Source organism: Quercus suber, unplaced genomic scaffold, assembly GCF_002906115.3.
Source record: "Quercus suber isolate HL8 unplaced genomic scaffold, Cork oak 2.0 scaffold_373, whole genome shotgun sequence".
In the NCBI taxonomy this organism is placed as follows: domain Eukaryota; kingdom Viridiplantae; phylum Streptophyta; class Magnoliopsida; order Fagales; family Fagaceae; genus Quercus; species Quercus suber.
In genome coordinates this window covers 476892-500931 of record NW_027069825.1, presented here as the reverse complement: position 1 = coordinate 500931, position 24040 = coordinate 476892, and the positions used below count along the sequence as shown (strand labels likewise).

Here is a 24040-nt window from a genome sequence, read left to right as displayed (position 1 = left end):
AAGAAATGCGGTCGCCTAAAGCTCAAGTAAAAAAAAAAGGCCCACAGATTTTAACCAATAGGGTTATTTATAATAAATAAATAAAATAAAATAATATTTTTTAATTATTTTTTTACCAAATGAAAAACAAATAAAAAAGAGAAAAAAAAAATGCAACGTCCATAATATTTTTCACAACACTTTTACAACTAATGTTATGTAGTAGGTTGTAATTGATGACAAAAAAATAATTATAGTGACATTTTCAAATAGAAAACAAAAAGCAACTTAAAACCTAGAATTTGTTATAAAAAATATTGTGAATGTTGCATTTCTAAAAAAAGAAAAGAAAAGAAAAGAAGAACAAATATAAGAATTGAGTTAATAAACTTTTACTTATTCTCATCTAAGTCTACCACTAATACTATTTTTTTACTTACAACGATTAATCTGCCACATCAACAAGTATGAAAAATTTTGCCAAACTCTTTTTGTCTATAAAATTTCTAAAAAAAAAAAAAAAAAAAAATTCTACGTAGTTCATATTAATTAGTAGTAATTTTGCATTTAATACAATATAATCAATTTTCGCCTTAGGCCCCCAAATGCATCAAACTGCCCTTGTCTCCACTGGTTGTACGCAGTCCCTTTTTCTTCATATAACATGGCATAAAAACCTAATTGCATAGTTAGAACTTAGAACCATAATTGATCTACACCATAAAATGATTAATAAATTCCACAAAGCCTTCCATCAACTCTAATAGAATGTTTTAAAAAGTAACACTTGGATAATCATAAAGGGTTCATAATTGATTTAGGTAAAAAAAAAAAAAAAAAAAAAAAGAGCAATGCTAATACTACAACATTTTACACAACATTTGCCACAACTTGTCACATGACGAGTTGTGAATGGCGAAGAAAAATGGTAGGTCTATGTGGGTCCACATCTCCACCACTCACAACTTGCCACGTGGCGAGTTGTGACAAAAGTTGTGTAAAATGTTGTTGTCCTAACATTGCTCGAAAAATAGTGAAAACACATTGCATGGATGGGGAAAATATATATCAACCTAAAGCAAATATTGATAATGTTACAGACCACCACTCTTATAGGTCAAGAACACGGCCTTTTAAGGAGGATCAAGGATCATACCTTCTTCAAGGGACTCTCATGTCAAAAGACTGTGAGTGTCCAATACGATTTTAACATAGTTAAACACTCAATATATTGTTAACACATTGGATACAATGTGATCAAATCTTGCAACCCAAATACATGCTTTACAACAAAAACAATTCCAACATATAAGAAGACATTCATGTAATGGAATTTGGCTATCAAACTTGACCATTGGATAGCTCAACTATACAAATTGTCCACAATGACTTGTTCCTATGAAAAAAGAATTAGAATATAATTGCTACATTGGAAACAAGAAGCATACTAAAAACAAATGTTAATTTGATGAGTTTTAACCAATCAATTTGAACGTCCTTTCTAAAATAATCCAAATTTATCAAATTTCAATGTAAAGATCTTCAAATTAAGTTTATGTTTAGTAGACTTGATCCACTAAATGAGACCCATCATGACCCCTTTTTTTAAAAAAATATTTTTGTCAACATCGTGTATCATATCATGTAGATATTACAAAAAAAGGATTGGGAACCCATATGATGAGTCCCACTTAGTAGATCAACTGTACTAAAAATCAGCAAAACTTGATTTTCTACATTAAATTTTAAATTTGGTTATTCAAAAATCAATTCTATAAATATATTTGAGATATTAAAACAATAAACTTAGATGGTTAAAACTCATCAAATTGAATTGATTTCTAACCAATCCTTTTTCTCAAGCTGACATTGCATGAGAACCTATTTGACTGTTTAGTTGGAACAACTGCAAGTAAAAATCTTGATCTTAAAGTAGACATTAGAGACCTTCCAATTAATTCACATATGAACTTGATAGTAGTCCTGTACTCCTATTCTTTTCCCTTAATATAATGGCAAGGAACAAAAATTATCATCAACCAAATTTCAAAAATAAAAAAATGAATACATTCTTTTAATGTGAAATAGATTGCATACCAAAGATTAATAACTATACCCCATATGAAATTGTCTAAGTATGTTCCAAAGAAAACTAGCACAAGAAAACTGTGAGTGTTTCAAATCAATGCTAATAAAATGAAGCCTAAATAGAAAGGATCTCGAGAAAACAAAAACATTAAGGGTACATTTGAATAGAACTTATTTTGCTAAAACTGAAAACTGAAAACACAATAACAAAATAATTTTTAAATGTGTAAATAGTACCGTAGAACCCATTTTTAATGAAAAAGTGGTTAAGAATAGTCAAAAGTTGTGGCTACTGTTCATAAACAGTTAAAAGTTGCGGCTATGTTCATGAAAAATAGCCGCAATTTTTGACTATTCTTCAGTGAACAATGCACCCGTGCAATGTTTACAGTCCCACAAACTTCACTTTTCAGCAAAATAAATTCTATCCAAACGAAACCCTACTTGATTGCCAATGAAAAAGAAATAAATTAAGTCAAAATTATGAATTCTCCGGAATTTTCATCATTTGGAAGCCATGAAAACTTGAACCCTCCATCCACCCACCCCATCAAAAACTTCAGGTTCAGTCGAGTAAAGCTCTAGTTTTTATGCAACCAAATCGAAAAACCATCAAAGCCATAATTTCACTTCCTTTACCTTCCTCAACTTTATGAGCAACCAAACAGGAACAAAAGAACAACATTATTAAAGCGACCCTTGAGATCCTGCTTGATTGCCAATGAAAAAGAAATGAATTAAGTCAAACTTATGAATCCTCCGGAATTTTCATATTTTGGAAGCCATGAAAACTTGAACCTCCACCCACCCACACACCCTATAAAAAATTTCGGGGTCAGTCGAGTAAGGCTTTCGTTTTCATGCAGACCAAATTGAAAAACCCATCAATGTCATAATTTGACTTTCTTTATTTTCCTCAACTTTCTCAGCAACCAAACAGGAACACAAAAACAATATAAGACACGAGATCACAACAAACAAGCAGAATTGAACCATAGAAGAGAAAAATATGGACAAAAGTGCTTTTATGCAAAGACCCAGATGAGAATCAAGCCAAAAACCCAAACATAAGAAAATCCCCATTTGGTAGCTGTAAAGCTTTAAACATTGGAAAACCATAAACACCAAAACCCCCACAACACTTATCGTAGCTCCAATTCAAGTATCTTTCTAAACTAAAACTAACACGGGTCTAAGAAAGCATGAAAGATTTTGCTATCCAAACAGAGCTAGCTTAAAAAAAAAAAACATAATTAACAGTAAATGCGTTACCAAACAGGGTCCGAAGCAATTGGAGCATATTTTCTCACCTAGCAAACGGCTCCCGCGACGATTTTCCGGGAAAATTTTGAGATCTGAGAAAATTAGTTTCAGAATAAAAAAGGGGAAGTGCTGAGAAAAGGTTTTGGGAAGAGAGGCAAGGTGCTCACTGCTCACCCTCAAAGAAGAGAAGATGCTGTAGGGTTGAGACTTAAGATAAGGAATCTTGGGATTAATTTAATATTTATAGCCGATATGTGGGGGTAAATTTTTAATAATATGCGATCATTTAAATTGACACAATTATCAAATTATTTGGGAACTTTTAAAAAAAATAAACAAATAAGACGTGAAAAGGAAAAAGGGCAAACGAAACACTTAAAAAAAAATGTTTTTAGATGTAAAAAGGAAGAGAACATAAAATAATAATAAAAAAGATATTTTACTATTTTATTTTTATAAATTTATATACTATACAGAGATTCGGAGGAAAAGTAAAAAAAAAAAAAAAAAAAAAAAGGAGGAAGGTGAGGGGTGGGGAAATGGAAAATGAATCCCTCTCTCTTCCCTTTTCTTCCTATTAAACAAAGTACAAAACTTTTTTTTTTTTTTTTTTTATCAAAAAAAAACAAAGTACAAAACTCAATTTTAAGTGTTGAAATTATATTTTCAAAACATGGTTTCACTTAGAGGTGTCCAAGACCCACTCGACCCATTGGAATCGCCCAACCCACCGCCACCCGAATCAAAAGTCGACCGACCCGAGCATTACCGCGGTCAGTGACGGTTTTGTCCAATGAAATCCGACCCTCGTCGGTTCGAGTTTTGGTTTCACTACTCTCAACCCGCCGGAGTCAACCCGACCAAAGGATTGGTAGATTTACTTGATTTTTCTCCTTTTCTCTCTCTCAAATCAGCCCAGTTTTAGTGGACATCTCCCTTTCTATGCCCAAATCCGGTGGAGATCTCGAGTTCTTCACCTAGATCCGGTGGAGATCTTAAGATCTCCGTCCAGATCGAGTGGAGATCTTGAGTTCTCCACCCAGATCTGGTGTAGCTCTCACGATTTTCGCCCAGATCGGGTGGAGATCTCGAGTTCTCCGTCCAGATCTGGTGGTAACCTCGTGATCTCGGTGATTTTCGGTGCAAATGGAGTGAGTTTTTGCAGATTCTGGCGAAGTTTTTGAAAATTTCGGCGACGTTTGCAGGATCCAGCGACTCTCTCCATGGATCGAACCGACCCGAGCATCACTAGAACCTAAACGACTTGACCGATTGACACCGGCCGTCGGTTTCAGGTCCCTCCGCCTTCCACCCAACGTCGGCGGGTCGGGTCGGGTCCGAGTTAGGTCCAAAACTGTCCCGGCCTGACTCGTGGACAGCCCTATTCACTTAAAATTTAGCTAAAGCACTTAAAATCGTGTTTTGAAATCACTATTTTAAGTGATGAAATTGTGTTCAATATTTAATAATAATAATAATAATAATAATAATAATAATAATAATAATAATAATAATAAATTCCTAAATAACTTCAAAATAGTATCAATTTAAATCATTAATATTAAAATTTTAACCATTAGGTTTCCTTAACCAATAGCTTATATAGTTGGATTTAATAATAATAATAATAATAACACTAATAATAACAACAATGTTTTACTCCATTTGTTAATACAAACATTCTACTTAATTAATTCAATTAGGGAACCCTTTTTTTTTTTTTTTTTGAGAATCCATTCCGTTGGAGTTTTTATTAATCAAGAAAAAGGCTTATCCACCAAAACAGACTAATAATATCTAGAGAAATAGACTCCATCCAAACAGTTAGGGACGAACAAAATCTAACCTTTTTAACCAGGGCATCCACAACACAATTACCTTGCCTATAAGTATAAGAAAAACTAAAACTCTGTAGAGATTTTGCATACAACAAAGTGTCTCGAAAAAGATGGCCAAAAGCAGATTGAAACATATTACCTTTTTGAAAAGTTTTGATGACAGTTTCTAAGTCTCCTTCCAAAATGGAATTATGAAGACCTACTTCTTGGACAAAAATGGCAGCTCTCCTAGCTGCTAGTAATTCCAAGAGGGTGACCGAAGAGGGTTGTGGTATTTTTTCTGATAAGGCTACCATCATTTCACCTTCATGATTCCGAATCACCACACCTAAAGCAACCTTAACCTTATATTGGAACATGGCGCCATCAAAGTTGGTTTTATACTCACATTGATTTGGTGGTCTCCATTTCACTCTTGCGGGCCTGGGCAGTTCATCTTTGTCATCCTAACCAGATTGTGGAGAGATAAAAATCTCTTTGCTTCCAATACAACCCGATTCAATGGAAGAACCTCCTCCTTCAACCTGAGTTTATTTCAGCATAACCATAAGAACCATGCAATGACTGCAAATAGTTCCAACAAGTGTGGCTTCTCAAGGACTATCTCAACCAAGTTTTCGAAGGTACCATTAGAAGCATAATGCTGATTAATCCAGTTGAAATATGTATCCCAGACCTGGCGAAGTGGCTCACAATCCCATAGTGCATGAAGACAAGACTCAGACTAAGTAGAACATTGGTGGCAGGTGTCCTAATCAATAATTCTTCTTTTCTTCAAATTCTCCTTTGTCAGTAGTGTATTAGTGCAGTCTCTCCACAAGAATTGTTTAATCTTTTGATAGGCCAAGAATGTATTGACCCCTTAGATAAATTAACCAATTAATTAGCCAAGTGAATTAATTAAGTCAATTAACATGCAATACGTGTGGTAGCACAAAAAAATCACCAAATAACTAAATGCAGCAGAAATTAAATTTGACATGGGTGATTTGTTTACGAATAGAGAAAACCATTGAGGCAAAACCCCAGTGGGTGAATTTAAGGTCACCACTCCTGAGAATCCACTATTATCAAAACAAGCGGTTACAAGTAAAGGAATCCTAATGCCTTATACCAACCTATAGTTGAACCCTTACCCCAATACACAATTGGACTTGTAATGTAGTGATAATCTCTCATTTCAATGCACGATTTTAAGTACGTGACTAACCAATCGATGGATGGATCCTAGTACGTGACTAACACACCAACTTAAGAAGGATGTTAGTTACAAAGTTCTTCAGTTCATCTACACGATAAAGATCAAGAAGCTCCTTGGTTACAAAACTCTTGGCGCACAGACGCAACAGCTTCTTCAAGAGAAAGATGAACTAGGCAATTTTTGTCTCCGGTCACAATGTGAGTGCAACAACAATTGCAACAACCTTTGCATCAAGTGAGACGGTCCTAAAATAATCCTTATATATGTCTAGGGTTGTGAGAAAAGAAATCCTACACAAATAGCTTGGATATGCGTGAAAAATAGATCTGAAAAATTGAATTTCATAATTCTCGATAGATATAGCTGTCGAGCTATCTGTCGAACTTCAAACATTAAATCTCGATAGATACATCCATCAAGATATCTGTCGAGCTTTAATGAACAACACTTCTTCACTTGATTCTTACACAGATTTGCATGGCTTCAATACTTGGACTTGAACTCTTGTTCCTTGAAGTATTAAACACATCGTAGATCTACCAAATTACAAGTAAAGTGCATTTTGTCAAATGATTAACCAATTCTAAATGACATATGTTCATAACATGTTCCACATATGTCCTAGCATCTTTTCATGCACATTCGCTTTCCATATTTTTTTTCCAAAAACCTCTGGACCTCTCCGGATTTAAAACTGATGCTGTATCAGAATTTTCCTCACTGCGCAACCATTGATACCCAAGCTTACCACATAGGACCCATCACTACCCTTCGGCCAGTACATATAGTCGGGTTGTTTGGTGGTGCACAATGGGATAGCTTTTATTTTCTGGGCTTCAAAGGGCAGGAAAATGCTATCAACTAGTCTATCATTCCATCCATTTTCTTGTGGGTCAATAAAGGCTGAGACAATGGCATTTCTAAAAGCAGGGGAGGGGAGTGAAAGGACTTGGCCTTGTGACTCCCTAGGCAGCCAATTGGACTCATAGATCATGATTGCCTATCCTCCATTTTGCTCCCTGTGAGATAATTCTCCTAGCATGGAGGATACTTTTCCATGCAAACGAACTTGAAGGAACCTTTATGTCAAACACAAACCCATTCGGTAAATATTTTGCTTTGAATACCTTATAAAAGAGTGATTTAGTGTCATGAACTAGTCTCCAAATTTGTTTAGCTAACATAGCTTCATTGAACTTGCATAGTTCTTTAAAACCCATTCCTCCCTCCATTTTTGGCTTGCATAAAATTTCCCAGTTTTTCCAATGTACTTTTTGTTGATCACCCCGTTGTCCCCACCAAAATTTCTGAATCATCATCTCAATGTCCTTACAAAGTTTCACCAGTAAGCAAAAGCAACTCATAGCAAAAGTGGGGATTGCTTGTGCTACTGCCTTAAGAAGAATTTCCTTCCATGCTTGTGATAATAACTTTTCCTTCCACCCCTGAATTTTCCCCCACATGCTTTCCTTGATAAAGTTTAAGCTTGCCCTTCTATTCTAACCCACCATTGCAGGAGGCCCAAATATTTTTCATACTCTTTTATCTCGGGGACCCCAAGATAATTTTTATAGAATTTTTAACCTCCAAAGAGACAGATTTTCTGAAGAACAAAGTTGTTTTTTCCTTGTTTGTCTGCTGCCTGATGCTCTTCCATATAAATCTAAAATTTATTGAATAGTTTGAATGTCACTGATCTAAGATGACAAAAAGTAAACTATCATCCACAAAAAATAATTGAGAGATTTTTGGTCCATACCGACAAAGGGAGTAACCCCTTATCTTATCCTCATTCACTTCTTTTTGGATTAGGGCATTAAGACCCTCAAAGCAAAGGAGAAAAAGGTAGGGTGACAAAGGGTCACCTTGTCAAATAACTCTTGTAGGAGAAATATTACCCTTAGGTTTACCATTCACTAGTATGGAGTAGGAAACAGTGCTGATACACTCCGAGATCAAATTTATCCACTTGTTATCAAACCCCATTTTTTCCATCAACTTCAATAGGAAAGCCCACTCCACTCTATCATAGGCCTTACTCATGTCGAGCTTGAGTGTCATAGAGCCTATCTTTCTAGATTTCTTTGTTTTCATGTGGTGAAGATTTTCATAGGCAACAAGTATATTATCTAAAATTGCTTTGTCAGACTAAAATGCACTTTGAGATTCAGATATAATATCAGGTAATATCACTTTTAATCTATTCGCTAACACCTTGGAAATAAGTTTATACAAAATATTGCACAAGGCTATAAGACGAGATTGAGATACCTACTCCGGGTTTTTCACCTTTGGGACAAGAGTGATATGAGTGTGACTAATACTTGTTGGAATATGACCTGAATTCAAGCAAGAGCAAACTGCCTTAGCTACATCATCACCAATTTCCCCCCAATAATGTTGGAAACAAATTGGGGGCATCCCATTGAGCCCCAGTGCTTTTAAAGGGGCCATTTGAGATAAGGTTGTGTCAACTTCCTCCTTGTTGAGTTCTTAGCCAAGAAAGGCATTCATCTCCTCTAATACTGACCATGAAACATGTAGCAAGGCCGTATCAATCTCACTAGGTTGCGATGAAGTGAACAAATCTATATAATATTCCATCATAAGATCTACCACCTTATCATCCCCATTACACATCTCTCCCCTAGAGTTTTGAAGCCCATGGATAGTATTACGCCAAAATTGATGAGAAGCTCTATTGTGAAAGAAACTGGTATTCTTGTCCCCTAATTGTATCCAATGTGATTTTGATCTCTGCTACCAAAGCTTTTCCTCCACTAATAATAAACCTTGAATCTCATGTTTTAATTGTTGGACAAGCTCAACATTGCCTCCCTGTACAACCATGGTTTTGCAAGCTTCAACATGGTTTTTTTCTCCTTCAATTGACGTGTGATATTCCTAAAGGACTTCTTACTCCACCACTTGAGACTAGTCTGACATTTACTTATTTTACCAACTATATTTTCCATAGGAGAGTTCCCATAGTTATTCCTCTAAGCCGAATGTACAATGTCATGACAACCTTCATCTTCCAACCACACCTATTCAAACCACCATGGATGATTTTCCTAACCGGAATTCCCATTGGGTGAATAATAATGGGTTTATGATCAGAAGTGCCACATTCAAGAGTATTCACCTTTGTTGCTAGGAATAGACCCAACCAATCCTGTGTACTCATTGCCCTGTCCAATCTCTCCCATATAGTAAGCCCATTTGAGAAATTATTGTACCAAGAGAATTTGTTTCCCACAAAGCCCAAATCGATGAAGCCACACTCATTAAGAACATCCCTGAAGTCTTGCATTTGTTGATTTGGTCTAAGTCGGCTACCCGATTTTTCATGAGATTTTGTGATTTCATTAAAATCACTGACATATAAACAAGGGAGAAAAGATTTGGTCTGAAACCATCGCAGCCTTTTCCATGATTCCCCATGATTCTGAGTTTCCGGGAAGCCATAGAAACCTGTAAACCTCCAACTATCCTCTTTTCCTTTGTTTATAACATCATCAATATAATTTTGTGAAAAGTTTTCCACCAGCAAATCAACATCATTTTTCCAAAACAGTGCTAAACCCCCTCCTCTTGTAATTTGTGAAACACCGAAAGTACCACCAAACCCCATTTTATCTCGTAAACCCATCAGCCTAGCTTCATCCAACCATGTTTCGGCTAAGAACATGACTGCAGGATCTTTTGCCCGAACTAGATCATTGAGCTCATGAATTGTCTGTAGGTTCCCAAGCCCGCGACAATTCCAAAATGGTAGACTCATTATCCTTGGCCGGGCTGTGAAACAGCCTCTGCCAATCCAGAATCTGCCACCTGATCATCTTGAAACACTACTCATTTTTTCCTTAGAGAATCCAAACATTCATCTACAACATAAGGGCATTTCAGAGAAGGAGGACCCCTTGTAGCATCCTCTCCCTCCTTTGAACGTATAATTCTTTTCCATGTTCTAACTATTTGGTCACAGGTTTTTTTCTTTGAACTATGACCACTCGAGTTGCCAGCAGAACTAGAGAGGGAAGCGTGTTGATGCATGTGATCAATTAAAATTGAGGGTTGGAGAGACGCGGTGTTATTCTCATTAACCCCTTCCAAATAAATAGCAACACATGTTGCCCTAGCATTTAAAATTCCCTCTTCGTGATTTTTGGCTGCCTTATTGTCAGACTCTTGTACTCTTTATCATTATCACGTATCTTATCATTAAATTTTTTCCCAAACAGTTTGCTATCCATAACTCCCATCTGTTCAGGATTTTTTCCGTTTCGTCCCACATTAACTCTAATTGCAACTTCCGCTGATTCCGTCTCCTTCTCATGATTCACCTGAGCTACATCCATCGGAGTTTTAGTTGTCGTCGTCCTATAGGGACTGTCGTGGCTCGTTTGTCGTTCAGCTTTTTCCTGAACTCATAGTAGCACGGCACTTTAATAAGCGACTTCCTTAGCATTCATTACACACTGAGATCTTTATATATATAGCCTAAGCTTATGGTAACTATCTAACTAACAAGCCTTAAAATACGGAGTTGATCCGTAAAGAATGGAGCTTAATCAGGGATAAATAACATACTTAACACCTAATCAAAGCTAGGCTATCACTTAACAAACCCAGAAAAAACGACAGCGTTTAGACATGAGTACAAAAGTTCATCAACACTTAAATAGAACAACACTGTTTGCTTAAGTGTATTAAAGGCACATTCCTAGCCGTTGGATAAGAATTAGCCGTTACAGCTTGATGCTCTGAGATTGTTCTGTAATTACTCATGTTCTACACTAGGTTTTGTACTCTCTTAACATCCCTCCTTAAACTCGAGGTGGAATTAGCTAAGAGTTTGCCACGAAGAAGCAAGAAGGAAGGACTAGGCAATAGGTTAGTGAAAATATCAGCAAAGTTATCACGACCATAGATGAATTTGATGTCCAAATCATGACGAAGTACATAGCCCTTAACATAATGATAGTCGACTTCAATGTGCTTGGTTCTGGAATGGAAAATAGGATTAGAAGCCAAAGCAATGGCATAATTATTGTCACACCAGAGAATAGGAATGTGAGGCAAGAAGAGTCTAAGCTCTCAGAACAAAGTGCGAAGCCAAGCCAATTTTGCAGTAATGGAAGCCAAGGCACGGTACTCAGCCTCTATGGAAGACCGTGAGATAGTGGGCTACTTCTTCAAAGACCAAGAGATGGGGCTTGAACCAAGAAAGACCAACATTCCTATAGTGGATTTACGATCTGTTGAGTCACCAGCCTAGTCCGCGCCAGAGAAGGTGAGAGGACTAGAAGCAAAATGAATACCAAAGTGCAAAGTCCCTCTCACATAGCGTAAAACATGCTTAGTAGCTTCCAAATGAGAAGTTGTAGGATGTTGCATAAACTGGCATAGCTAGTGCACATTGAAGGATAAATCTAGTCATGTGAAAGTCAAGTATTGGAGAGCACCCACCATTCTCCTGTACTTAGAAGGATTAGGCAAAGCAGTACCATCAAAGGGAGTGAGACGGGAGTTAGGGCAGCTGGGAGTTTTAGTAGGCTTGGAATTCTCCATCTTGAACCTGTGGAGGACATCAGAGGCATATTAGGATTGGCACAAAGTGAGGCTAAACCTGGTAGGCAAGATTTGAATGCCCAAGAAATAAGAGAAAGCCCCTAAATCCTTAAGTTCAAAAGCAGTGCTGAGAGTAGTGACAAGATGATCAACCTGTGAAGTGGAATTGCCAGTGATGATGATATCATCAACATAAAAAAAGAGGTAGATGATGGTCTGATAAGAATGAAAGAAAAATAACGTAGAATCAGCCATAGAAGCCACAAAACCAAGGTGTAGAAGTTGAGAAGTGAATCTGTCAAACCAAGCCCTTAGAGCTTACTTTAAGCCATATAAAGACTTGTGTAACCTGCATACATGATGAGGAAACTGAGCATCCACATACCTTGGAGGCTGCTGCATATAAACCTCCTCTTTTAGAAAAGCCATAGAGGAAGGCATTTGAGACATCAAGTTGCCTTAGAGACCAATGGAAGCTCACTGCAATAGCCAGAACAAGTCTCACTATGGTTGGCTTAAAAACAGGACTAAATGTCTCAGTATAGTCTATACCAACCTGTTGATGAAAGCCCTTTGCAACTAGCCTTGCTTTATAATGAGCAATGGAACCATCACTATGCAATTTCAGCTTATAGACCCATTTACACCCTAACAAATTGATACTAGGTGCAGCAAGTACAAGTGACCAAGTGTGTTGCCTTTGTAAGGCTGAAAACTCCTCATCCATAGCCTTAACCCACTGAGGAAACTTAGAGGCAACGTTGTATGAGGGAGGTTCAGTATAAGTGTAGTCAATCACTGCCTTATAACATAGTTTAGGCTTGGAAATCTCATTCTTTGTTCTGGTTGTCATAGGATGGGTATTGACAAGAACCAGAACATTGGAAGATGAGGTAGGATGAGAAGAATGAGCTGAAATAGGTGGAAGAGGTGGTGAAAGATCTAAAGTAGGAGTAGGAATACATATGGATGGTGAGGTAGAATGAGGAATAGAGACAGAATCATTAATAGAAGCATGTGGAGTAGTATTAGGAACAGGTGGAAAGTGTATGGGACTAGAGATAGGAGTAGATTGAACATCCTAGGGAAAGGAAGACTGTGAGGGTGAGGTATGAGTAGAAAATGGACCTAGAATAGAAGGCTAATTGGAATAGTGTAAGTACAAAAGATTAGACAGCCAAATTTCTGATTTTGGAGGATTAGGAATTGAAACAGAAGATGTAACAGAAGTAAAAGGGAACTTGACTTCATTAAACAAGATATGCCTACAAGTATACAACTTGTTAGTGAGTAAATCAAGACACAAGTAGCCTTTTGACACTATGGAATAGCCTAAGAAGGGACATTTTGTAGTCCTGTGCTCTAGTTTGTGTTTAGTATATGGTATGAGAAAAGGGTAACAAGCACAACCAAAAATCTTGAGGGAAGTGATATCAGGGTGTTGGCCATAAAGTTTGAACCAAGGAGACAAAAAACCTAAAGTTGAAGTTGGAAAAAGATTAATCAAGGTCAAGGCAGACTGAATAGCAAAAGACCAGTAGGTGGAAGGTAAAGAAGCTTGAGACAGAAGAGTAATAACAGTCTCAATTAAGTATCTATGTTTTCTCTCTACCAACCCATTCTGTTAGGGGTATAAGGAAAGAGATTTGATGGTGGATTCCATGTGCAGATAAAAAAGACTCAAAGGATTTAGAGTTATACTCACCACCACCATTTGATCTAAGAGTTTTAATGGTTGTAGAAAATTGTGTTTGAACCATAGCATGGAACAAGACAAATTTAGAATAGACTTCTGATTTGTTAGTGAGAAAGTAGAGCCATGTAAAACGGGTGTAATGATCAACAAAAATGACATAATACTTGTAGCCATTTATTGAATCAAGAGATGCAAGACCCCACAAATCTATATATACAAGTTCAAAAAGAGAATATGCTACAAATCTTGAACTAGGAAATGGTAGTCTGTGCATTTTGCCATGAAGACAATGAATACAAGAATTGGCAACATTAGCATTATTATTACAAGACAGACCATTATTTTGCAACAAAAGTCTAAGAGTTTGAGCATTAGGATGGCTAAGCCTGCCGTGCCACAAAGACCGGCTAGAAGAAGAAAGCTTGACAGAATTGCACAATTTATTAGAAAGAAGAGCAGTGGCCTTGTAGGGATAGATGGGGAAACATCACCTTCACTCCTGCCCTTGTAGAGAACTTTCCCCATGGCCAAGGCCTGAATTGACAAGGTGTTTTCATCAAAATAACACCAACAGTTATTATGATGACATATTTTGTGAACTGAGGCAAGATTAGAGGTAATGAAAGGGATCTTAGCACATTTCTAAGTTGAAGAGTACAAGTAGTAGAAAGGATTAGAGAGTTACCTATATGAGTGATAGGTAAGTTTTGACCATTGCCCACTGTGAGATGCTCTTGGCCAGTATAGGGTTTGGGAAAGCTCAAGTGGTTGAGGCTAGAGGTGACATGGCCAGTGGCTGCACTATCTACTAGCCAAGGTTGCTCCTGAGTCATCAAAGAGTTGGAAGAGGTAGCCATAGCAGCCAACTTTGTGGGTGGATGTTTGCATTGGTAGGCATAATCCATTCTGTGGTAGCAGTCAATAGCTAGATGACATGCTTTACCACAAATTTGGCAAATTGGCATTTCTGATCTCCTATTAGAACCTTGAGAACGTGATTATGAAAACTGATTGAATTGGTTAGACGATGGACCTAGACCTCTGCCTCTACCTTTTGCATTGTTGCCTCTCCCTCTTCCTCTATTATTAGACTGATTAAAGGTATTATAACCACCAGTATTGTTGAATCTTGGTGTAGTATTTACTAACATTGCAAAGGTAGAGTCTTTGATCTCCATACCTTCATTCAATAACCCCTCCTCTGCATTCAATAGAGTAGTCAACTCATCAATGCTTAACTTTATGCTTTTGGTTCTGATTGCAGACCTGAATGCACTGAATTCCTTGGGAAGACCTTTAGTTGCTACATGAAGTAGCTCTTCATCATCCAAGAGAACACCTACTGCCATGAGTTTATCTCTTATCACTTTAATTTTCTGCTGATATGCATCCACAGAATCAGATCCTTTTTTCACATTATGTAGTTCTCCTTTAAGGTTCATCACATGTGATCTTGAAATTGAGGAGAATCTATTTTCAAGAACCTTCCAAACCTCACGAGCAGATGAGCAACTAACAGTTATAGCTAAAACTGAAGGAGTGAGGGCAAAACTAATGAAGGTAAGTAAAGCCCTTTCCTTTGATTTCTAAATGAGATAATCTAGATTGAGCATTGAAGTGACAGTACCAGTGAAATCCTTGAGAATTTCTCAGGAATGAGTGTAACTTCATCAAGAAGCTCAAACATAGAGTAGGTTTCCAACACCATTGAAATTTGGTGCTTCCAAACAATTTAATTAGAAGAATCGAGTTTGACTGTCATCATGTTTGACATGTTTGATAGTAGTAGCAGAGGCTGATTTGTGAGATTGATAGAAGTGTATGTAGAAGTTGAAGGCATAGTTGTGGAGGTTGAAGACATAGTTGTAGAGGTTGGTGTTGAAGTAGAATCTGTCATTGTTAGATCTATATAACTTTGGCTTGAAGATGCTCTGATACCATGAAAAGTTTTGAACTAAGCTTGCAAATACTTCAACAAGGGAGGTTTTATAGTAAACACTCAAAGAGAAAGAGAGGAAATTAGAGAGAAAAGATTTGAGAGAGATGAAGAGAGAGTTGGAACTTTCTAGGGAAAATACACTCTTCACTATTCATTATACATTGAGATCTTTATATATACAACCTAAGCTTATGGTAACTACCTAACTAACAAGCCTTAAAATACAGAGTTGATCCGTAAAGAGTGGAGCTTAATTAGGGATAAATAACAAACTTAACACCTAATCAAAGCTAGGCTGTCACTTAACAAACCCAGACAAAATGACAGCGTTTAGACATAAGTACAAAAACTCATCAACACTTAAATAGAACGACACCGTTTGCTTAAGTGTATTAAAGGCACATTCCTAGCCGTTGGATGAGAATTAGCCGTTACAGCTTGATGCTCTGAGATTGTTCTATAATTACTCTTATGTTCTACACTGGGTTTTGTACTCTCTTAACAGGCATGACATATGGAGATGCATGAATCCATGGACCATATTCTTGATCTTCCTATGACAAAGATCCTTCACTCTCAATCCATTTATCGCAGTCTCTGTCAACATGATCCAAGCATCCACATCGGTAGCAAATGATTGGCAGCCTTTCGTATTTGAAACTCACCCACCCTGCTTCTCCATTCTCGAGAGATATCCTTCTATCACAACACAAAGGAACTGCCACATCCAATGTAACTCTTACACGGAAAAAATTTCCCCTTCCATCTTAGAGATATTAGTATCCTTACACACTTCTCCCACTATATTGCAGATTTCTTCAGCCATGCTCCTGTTTAAAAAGTGTATTGGTATGTTGTGGATCTGAACCCACAACGGTACTTTAATGAAACAAAGGTCAGTAATCGGGATGGCAATCTCATAATGACAGAGAACCACCAGATGTTTGTCAAAACTCCAAGGTTGTAATGCTAAAATTTTCTCAACTTCTTCTTGATTGTCAAAGATAAATAAAAGAATGTGATCTCCTGCAGACTGAACCTGGAATCCATTTTTTGAGTGCCATAGTGGAGTGAAGGTTCGGATTACTGCCTCAGTCTTCAGCACTCGTTTTGTAAAGAATTTTTCTACCAGAATTATTTCACCAGAGGATCTCTCCTTGGTCAAAACGAAGCTGACCGTCCTCCCTGTTGTTCAAAGTTAAATTGCTCTGATGTTTCGTCAATCCCTCCATTGCTAAAAGACACTTGTTTTTCCCAAGACCCCTAAAAAATAAAAAAACCACAAACCCTACAGGTATACACTGATACCCTAAGGACTCAACAACCTCACTAGAAGGGACAGAAAAATTCTACTGTGGAAGAGAAGTTTGGAGCTCCAAAACTTTTCCTAGCACAGAGAAACTCTACGAGAAAAGTGAGAATGTGAGAAATAATAAGTGACTTTTTTTTGTAGGTGTAGACACTGTAGAGTATCAGCCAGCTGGTACTTTTTTTCGACCTGCCTGACTTCAATTCATGTTCTCGAACCTATAACTATTTGCCCTACAATTAGAGAAGTTATAGCACTTAAGAAAATATACTTAAGATATAGATTAGAATATAAATTATACCCTTAGATTTTGGGATAATTTTAATTTTGTCTCTTAAAGTTTCAAAATTTGATCTACTCTCCTAATATTAGATAGCATTTGGATTTGTTCCCTTTCATCCACATATATAAATATAAAATTTCATTTTTTTAATCATTTTTTTCTATTGCAAGAATTACTCTTTTCCCCATAAAAATTAATTAAGAAAATGCAAACGAATACACACAAAACTTATATCTAAATACAACTCACCTCTATGGCCCTCACCCTAACTTAACATAATCCCATCCTCTAAATTTAGTCAAATGAGGTTCACAGATATTGATTACCAAAGGTTTTAATAACTTTAAAGTACTTTAGAATTGTAGATTGCCACACTTAAAAATATGCTCATTTGGCATTGCTGTAAAAAACAAAGGTTTAGTAGGAGAACTATATACACACTACTTACATACATACATGTATGATATATGAAATTTTTAAGGATAGTAGTAAAGCTTTTGTGATATAGAAATTTAATTAAAAAGATATTTAGTGTCTTGAGTGTTTAGCAAATTATAGTGAATAGTGCTTTTAAATTATGGATTTATAAAAGCATGAATAGTGAATTTTAAAGTTTAAAAAAAAAAAAAAAAAAAAGCTCCAAATTTCAACTTTAGCATTAAATTTGTTTTTAGTTTTAAAGACTCCTAAAAAAAATTTAGTGGGTTGTGAAACATTTGATTCTATTTTTTTTTTTTTTTAATTTTTAAAAGAGATCTAATAAAACTCGCAATCCTCTTTTAAAAGTTAAAGATTGTTTAAATAAAATTTATTTTGAACACAAGCTCAAGATCATAACCAAACTAACTTACATGTTCAAATTTCATTTATTTTATAATCAAAAAAGATTGATTTTGTTACTTACAAGCTTTTCCCAATTCCGCACCACCAAAACCTCTGTTTGTTATTAACTTCCCAGTCTTCTTCAATCAAAATATACTTTTCAAAGTGTTTTTATATTATTTTGTAAGGGGTCCAAGTAATTATGCCTGTGTCTGTGTGCAGCTGCTGATCATTGTTGCTTTTGTTCCCGAAAACCCTATGCCCAAAAACCTAATAAGTCTTTGTTTTTAAGTTCTTCAACCTGGGTCTCTTTCAATTCAGTTTTTTCCACAACTGGGTTTGACCCATATTGGTTGAAAGTTGTATTCTTTAGCCAAAACTCGATTCGTTGGGAAAAAGCAACCCAGCGTAGCGGAATCTGGAGGGAAAAAGGGTCGTTCTCGTTCTACTCAAAATCTGAAAAATGAGCTTTGAACGCTTGTGGGATCATTCATTGGTATGCTTGATGCTGTGTACGTAAAGGAATTAACTCAACTCATGGACACCAGAACATATCGGCCGTGCAACAAAGTTTTATCTAACATTACACTTTTCCTCCATGATATGAATATCAATGCAAGGCTATTTTTGGGAAGGGAGTTTTCCTTTTGAGGAAGCATTTTTTATGGAGCTCAAAAAAGAAAAAGAAAATACAAAACAAAAAATCAACCGTAGTTCATCCTTTTTAGGATTAATAAAGCTTTAATGTAATGAGTGCTATCAGCTAATAGTTAGGTTTTTGAGCGACTCCAAAATCATTAGATAAACAAGAACACCAATGTCAAAAGGGGAAAATGAGATTGACTCCAAACCAATAACTACAAGATTCACACACGCTTACCGTCTATAAGTATTTGTATAAATGATTTATATATATATATATATATATATAATTTAACCTTTTTGTGTATAGCTTAGTATCATCTTTAAAATACTCTAAACAAAATCTGAAAAATGAGCTTTGAACGCTTGTGGGATCATTCATTGGTATGCTTGATGCTGTGTACGTAAAGGAATTAACTCAACTCATGGACACCAGAACATATCGGCCGTGCAACAAAGTTTTATCTAACATTACACTTTTCCTCCATGATATGAATATCAATGCAAGGCTATTTTTGGGAAGGGAGTTTTCCTTTTGAGGAAGCATTTTTTATGGAGCTCAAAAAAGAAAAAGAAAATACAAAACAAAAAATCAACCGTAGTTCATCCTTTTTAGGATTAATAAAGCTTTAATGTAATGAGTGCTATCAGCTAATAGTTAGGTTTTTGAGCGACTCCAAAATCATTAGATAAACAAGAACACCAATGTCAAAAGGGGAAAATGAGATTGACTCCAAACCAATAACTACAAGATTCACACACGCTTACCGTCTATAAGTATTTGTATAAATGATTTATATATATATATATATATATAATTTAACCTTTTTGTGTATAGCTTAGTATCATCTTTAAAATACTCTAATCTATTCCTCTTCCTTCTCTCATTTTTCTTACTTTCGTCAAAATTAATACAACCCCGTTAGGGATGTCAAACTGTTTTCACTTTTCACCCTGTTTTGCTCTTCAATACTAATCCATTCCTCTCCTTCAATACTCTTACCATAGGGTATGATTTAAGGGGGGGGGTTCATACAGAGTTCTAGAACACTTGCCACTTGCAAGTCTGTGAATAATTTCTATTAATGAAGGTAAAAAAAAAAAGTGAAAGGAATTATTGATATAAAAAAAAATGAAAAAATAAAACCAACTAAATTGCACAATGAGTATGACCAGAAATTGAAAGAACCAAGATTGTGTAATAGAACTTCAAGTGTCACGCCCCAAACCCAAGAGGGTCCAAAGCATGAGAAAAACATCTCAAAGGTACTTGTAGATTTGTTCCTTTTGGCAATTCAATCCAAATAAAATCATATCAAGTACCAACATAAAGAATTATCATAATTGTAGGGATACGGTTTGCAGCCCAAACCCAAGATGTGTGGGATATTGGCACAGTGAGCCCAGTACAATCATTTCTATTAATGAAGGTAAAAAAAAAAAAAAAAAAAAAAAAAAGTGAAAGGAATTATTGATATAAAAAAATGAAAAAAATAAAACCAACTAAATCGCACAATGAGTATGACCAGAAATTGAAAGAACCAAGATTGTGTAACAGAACTTCAAGTGTCACGCCCCAAACCTGAGAGGGTCCAAAGCATGAGAAAAACATCTCAAAGGTGCCTGTAGATTTTGTTCCTTTTGGCAATTCAATCCAAATAAAATCATATCAAGTACCAACATCAAGAATTATCATAATTGTAGGGACACGGTTTGTAGCCCAAACTCAAGATGTGTGGGATATTAGCCCAGTGAGTCCAGTACAATAAATTTATAGAGAGTGGATCACAGAAATAAACTCTAATGAATTTAACAATGGCTAGTATGAATTTAAAAGATGATCAAGCAAGAACAGGGCATATAGGACTGAATGAATTCACTGTCTAAGAAGGCAAATCTTGGTATAAATCAATAAAACTTATTACAAACATAATTTTGATTGCTACAGTATTCTTTCTCTATTTTTTCAATCTCCCTCTCATGAAGGGTCTTTCACATTATATAGCTTTCTTTGGACCATCTTGATCATACACTTGTTGATCATCTGAGCCCTCACTTGAGTGCTTGTCCCACCAAACACCCTCTTTGACTTTCTGTGAGTCGTGGTAGCCAAGACAACACTGTTCAGGAGTTTTCTTCGTATAAATGCGGCTAGAAAAGTAGCTGCAGTACATTTAATGCGGTGGTAGCAGCTTTTTCTTAGATATTTCTGAGTTCCCATCACTCTTATTCGTGTGTGATGCACGTCCTTATCGCTAGAGCCTCCTCGGACTACCCTTCATTCGTTCCTTACGTATGAGACTTTAAAATTGGAACCCCTCATAACTATTTGTCCCTTCTCAAACCATTTAATGTCTTCAGACCAAGCCCAAGGCCCAATAAATGATTTTGGGCCCTTATTCCTATAATAGCCCCTCAAAACTCCAGTTCTTCCCTTTCACCCGAGGAGAAAAAGAGGGGTTTTGATTTTTAAGAGACAAGACCATTTATTTCTTTGGCTTACACGCGTGAAAGTGCCATTTTACACGCTTCATAATTGCTTTTGAAGATTTGGGGTCCGCGAATCGTCATTTATTGCTCCAGGCGGCGCTTTGTTCCCCGTATCCAACGGTAAGGTGCACATCCTACAGTGGACATTTCTTCTAGAATTTTGAGCGGGATTATTCCCACTCATTTTCTCCCTTTATATATAGCCTTGAAGGAACCCGTTTTCTTCCTTACTTCATAAATTTTCAAGTGCTCCAGAGAATTCCAGTACTCTACCTCACAAAACACTCTAAATTCCTAAGCCTTCATAACTCTTTCCTTAAGAAATTTTCTGAAGATCTTTTCTAGAGGATCAGGATTAACACACTCACTTTTGTAAGTTTCCGTCTCTCTAAATTTTCTTTCCCTTCTCAGCCAATCTCTTCGGCCCTTTTAGTTCTTATTTCTTCACCTACAAATTCCAGTCGCTTTTTCTTAGGTTGACCAAATGGGTAGATTCGCGAGCCTAATAGACTCCCTTGCCAAAATAGAAGCCTTTAAAAATAAGTACCACATACCTCAAGAAGTTGGCCTATGATATTGTTCCTTAGAACAAATCGTGTCACACAGAGAGGAAGGGGAAGTCATCATCCCCATTATAGCTTTCATAGAGGGAGGGATGACTCTTCCCATGGGTAGGATAACACAGGATTATCTCCTCAACCATACGTTATGCCCCCATTAATGTGCACCTAATATGTTTAGGATCCTAGGCTGTGTCGATGCTCTTAACGAACATCTCCAATTAGGACTTACCTGGCATGATGTGATCCACTTATGCGAATGCCACTCATAAGTCGACAAAGGGTATTACCTTAAGTCTAGGTCGCTTGTTGTCAGGCTTATCTCGTGCCTCCCCAAATCTAACAAGGGGATGAAGGACGATTACCTCATCGCTTCGGGGCCGTGGCATGATGGTCTTCATGGCCTAGTCCGAGAGGGAGTGCCAGGTGGGATACCTTAGAGTTAGGTTTCTTAGCAAGAGACTTAGATCTTTAACCCTAACCATACCATTATCTCTCTGTTATTCTGCTGTCTTTTGATGAAAGAATTCGATTTTCTAACTGTGTTTTACTTCTCAGCTATGTTTGCAGATAAGAATCAAGTTGCTCCTCGACTTAGCCTTACCAGCGTTGCGGCTTTCAACTACCTGCTGAGATCGAAAATATTCGTAAATGCAGATAGACAGCTGCAAGCTGTCCACCTAATTCTGGATTTTGATCCCATCTCGAAGATATTCCAAGAGGTTGAACACACCATTAGAGCAGGTGCCCACAGTTTGCCAGGATCGACGTATCCAAACCAGACTTCCTTGCCCAAGACAACCTTCCCCTAGTTGTATTACCAATCCCACAGAACCCTCTACCATTCGCAATACCACTCTAATGGGTTCCACCTCAAGTAGCTGCGGTAGAAGAAGAGATAGCATCCTCTCCTTTATCTCTTGAAGAAGAGATAGATAAATTATGTTTCAAAGAGGAAGAAGTGCCTAACAGGCTTATGGAGCTCTCAGATTCCGAGACTGAGTCCAACAGNAATTAGCTATTTTACAACCCAGTGGTGTAAGACGACACACTTGTATATTTAGGAAAATACATGTCCAAAAAACCAATTAATAGTAGCTCAAAATAAGTATGAATCTGGAAAGGCACGAATCTTGGAGAAGGAATCTGCGATTGACAATAGAGGAACAATAAAATTCTGTTATAGCCGTTATTGATGATGTGGCATGGTCAGTTAAAAAGCTGAGTAGGAGGATTGTTCCAAATTTACTGTACGGGAGATTGGGCTGTTTGAAGCCCATTATATATGAATAAGAAAAAACTTCTTTCTCTACCCTAAGTCCAAGATTGGAGAGTTGAATCCAGTAAAAATCATGACTTTTACTCAACGTTAATGGGCTTTTACAAAAGTGGTAGATGCAAACTTTGGATCTTTCTATCAAACAGATCTCAATATCTGGCCTTTGAATGCACTTAAAGCTCTTTGGGCTATCCTTAGATAGGAGGCACCATTAACAGACAGAAACATTCAAATTCAAGACCCAATTGCTTACTTATAACTTGCAATATATCATTAGTCAAACTTATTGGGCCTTCAAGCAATTTCCTTAATGGACCATTGCGTGCGTGGCAATGTGCTGCTAATCGACCAACTATGTTTTAGGGACACATATTAGTAGAAAGAGAAATGATATGTCTATAACATTTTACAACAAATTTTAAGTGGCAAGTTGTTATTGGTTGTTATTGTTGGGGCAAAAAAGTAATTTTATTGTTAGTTTCAAATTTAAGCTAATAACAACTAACCACCTGTGATTTGTAAAAGTCTTGTGCCACATAAAGTGGCACAGAAAAAGCCACAACTAGCTCATGTGACAAGTTGTGGTTGGTGGAGAAGTGGTGGTGGACACTCCTACACCAACCACAACTCGCCACATGGGCGAGTTGTGACTTTTTTGTGTCACTTTATGCGGCCCTAGAAGGACTCATATTAGTGACTTGGGCTTTTTGTGTGTGTATGTGTGTGTTTCCTTATAATTGTTTTCTTGGACAAAAATATATCTGAAATAATTTTATCATTTATTTTAGATATTAACTAGACTCAATCAACACTGAGAATTAGTAATGGATCCCACTCACCCAATTATAACTGTGGAATTATTAAAATTCTTTTTTTTTTTAATTACCGAAATTAATAATTCAATAATTGAAAAAACATAAATGGTTGATTGGTTCCTGAAACGTTTTACCTTCTGGAGTAACTGAATGAGCATCCATTTGCAATTAAATATCATTTCAACCTTCACATCTTTAACGAATTACGGGAAATTAAAATTAAAATTAGTATAATATAAAAAAAAAAAAAAATCACACCTAG

The 24040-nt window shown here is 36.5% G+C and overlaps 1 long non-coding RNA gene across 1 annotated transcript; it reads right to left on the bottom strand.

Annotated features, from left to right (window-relative positions):
• Positions 1 to 355: 355 nt before the first annotated feature.
• Positions 356 to 3569, bottom strand: LOC112035546 (uncharacterized). The gene is made up of 2 exons (XR_002885518.2): positions 3378 to 3569; positions 356 to 656 (listed from the first exon to the last, which is right to left on the bottom strand). It is a non-coding gene; the product is annotated as an uncharacterized LOC112035546 (long non-coding RNA).
• Between the last annotated feature and the right edge of the window lie 20471 nt (positions 3570 to 24040).